This window comes from Gadus chalcogrammus, chromosome 9 (genome assembly GCF_026213295.1).
Source record: "Gadus chalcogrammus isolate NIFS_2021 chromosome 9, NIFS_Gcha_1.0, whole genome shotgun sequence".
Taxonomy (NCBI): domain Eukaryota; kingdom Metazoa; phylum Chordata; class Actinopteri; order Gadiformes; family Gadidae; genus Gadus; species Gadus chalcogrammus.
The window spans coordinates 2,499,311-2,501,810 of record NC_079420.1 but is presented as its reverse complement, the minus strand read 5'-3'; the positions used below and the strand labels follow the sequence as shown (position 1 = coordinate 2,501,810).

Here is a 2,500-nt window from a genome sequence, read left to right as displayed (position 1 = left end):
CTAGGCTGAACTTGGGACCTCCAGCGGACCGAGCTTCGAGTCGCCCATCCTTCGCCCTCCTCCTATACTAGCATACATCTTGGCTTTTCTAATTAGGGATAAATAATTACAAAATTAGTCCCAAAGTGACGCATAACGCCCTCGTACGGGCGTTATGTTTCACCATCATCAAAGCATGCCCGGCCAAGACCACATGGCTTGTTTCTTGGACAACATGCCGCGTTATTTCATCATCCTAAGGATGCGTCAACGTAACCCACGTGCTGCGTCAAAGAAATCGTGTCTACGTTTTATTTACTTTTTGTTAATAGTCGTAATACGACGAATCCCTGCTGCTAAAATGTGTAATGTTTCCTAATTTACATTTGAAGGACTTTGAGGTATTGTTCGGGCTCGTCCACGTCTCAGCGTTCACCCGGTTTGGGTGAACGCAAGTGTCGTTCGTAAATCAGCTTAATCTAGATGAGACAAAACAAATGCTCCACACAGTTTCTATAAACCACCTCGTTGCTTCAAGATCATTTACTCTGTAGGCATTTTGAGAGATACACTGATAATGCTACGAGTTCTGTTTACGGATTTCCGTGTGTGTGTGTGTGTGTGTGTGTGTGTGTGTGAGTGAGATTAACCCTGGATTAGCAGGTTCTAAATCTTGCTAGCCTTGTATTCTAATTAGTCTCTGAGGGTGTTAGCCTCTTGGGTGTTTTTAATGTTTATGTTCGACTCCGTCACTCCGACATATTAGTGTTTGTACCTACGCATAGTGGCATGTATATGGCAACGTTAAGGAAGCAAAATAGTCACGTATGTGTGAAGACTGTGTGTCGATCTCTGTCCACTAGTGCTAGTGCCTCATCCCCACAGTGACCTGTAGAGTTCTAAAGCCAGAAGGGCAACACATGACTACACATGAGGGACCCTAACCCCCCCGATGTGAATAACAGCCATGTCACACACACACATCTCCCAGTAGTAATAACTGGTCTTTTATGGACCATAAACCCATTGTGTGCATGGTAAATTGTCCTAATAGGGTGGTTCCAGGGATCTTGGTGTGAGTGTCTTTCTGTTTGTGTGCCTTGGACCATGTGTGACTATTGACAAGCATGTGTTGATACTCATAGATGTTTATTTTATGTCCACACAAATCAAGATGATAACAGCAAAGAACCGGTCAGAAATTGTGATAAAAAAAGTGATTTTGTTCTGTGCCGCGTTGGTCCTGGCCAATAGTCTAATGTACTCCCTGGTTTTTGCGTGTGTGCGTGCGTGCGTGCGTGCGTGCGTGCGTGCGTGCGTGCGTGCGCGCGTGTTTCCCGTTAACACTGAGTCCCATTGTATTGAGGCTTTCTCTTGTGGCCCCTAGCCTGATTTAGGAACTTTGTAGGAGCCGCTTCTTTGTTAATCACTTTTAATAGACGGAGCCTCGCTCATGGGGCCAGCTCAAACACCGAAGTGTGTGTGTGTGTGTGTGTGTGTGTGTGTGTGTGTGTGTGTGTGTGTGTGTGTGTGTGTGTGTATATGTGTGTATATGTGTGTATATGTGTGTGCCAAAGAAAGAAAGGGAGGGCGATGGCTGCGAAGAATTTCCCCATTTCTGTGAAGTCCCATCCCAACTGTTTTCTATGGGATTGTCTTTTATTCCAAACACACACACACACACACACACACACACACACACACACACACACACACACACACACACACACACACACACACACACACACACACACACACACACACACACACACACACACACACATACACACAAACACAAAAGAACACAAACAGAGAAACACAAAGCGAGATTGTGAGCATCATCAACAAACTCATCTGACATCTTTCAATTTAAAGTTTTTGCCCATTTATGTATTTTATGTAAAAAAAGCTGCCTTATACTAAAAACGAAACTTTGAGAATCCTTCTTTCAACTTAATTTACCGCAAACAGAATATTTAATTTTGTCAGTGCCTAAGTGGTCTAAGAAATTTATAACAATTTCATCTCCATACAATATAAAACCTTCTGAGTGTTGACGAAGGAACGGTTCGAAGCGAAAGCGAGTCCTCTTTGGTCTGTTAGAAGCTGAAAACTTTCACGGATGAGGCCGTTCATAAGCAGCAGGGCATATAATTTGTAGCTGTTAGCTCTTCCTTTTAGAAACAGAATCAGTTATTTAATTTGCATATTTGCACATGCAAGGCAAGTGACTCGGTGAGGAAAATGCATTCATGAGATAAAGCAACACGATGTAAGCTAAATATGAACAGAATATTTTTAAAAGTCTTTTTAAAGCGTGAATCTCTCCGTAAGGGTTAAGATGGCGAACCGTGTGAATGTGTGAACAACACAGTCGATTCAATTTGTAAAGACATTCTCCCCCCATCATTAGAGACACACAGGAATGTGAATGTTTACTGGTGTTAACAGGAAGACACACAGTCCCGGACACTATTCACCACATCCAGCCCACTGCTCCAGCCCCCCCCCCCACCCATCC

At 43.5% G+C, this 2,500-nt stretch overlaps 1 protein-coding gene across 1 annotated transcript in view; it reads left to right on the top strand.

Moving 5' to 3' along the window:
- Positions 1 to 2,500, top strand: part of slc7a5 (solute carrier family 7 member 5) — a 21,678-nt gene that overhangs the window by 1,178 nt on the left and 18,000 nt on the right. The gene's annotated exons all lie outside the window — the stretch shown is intronic.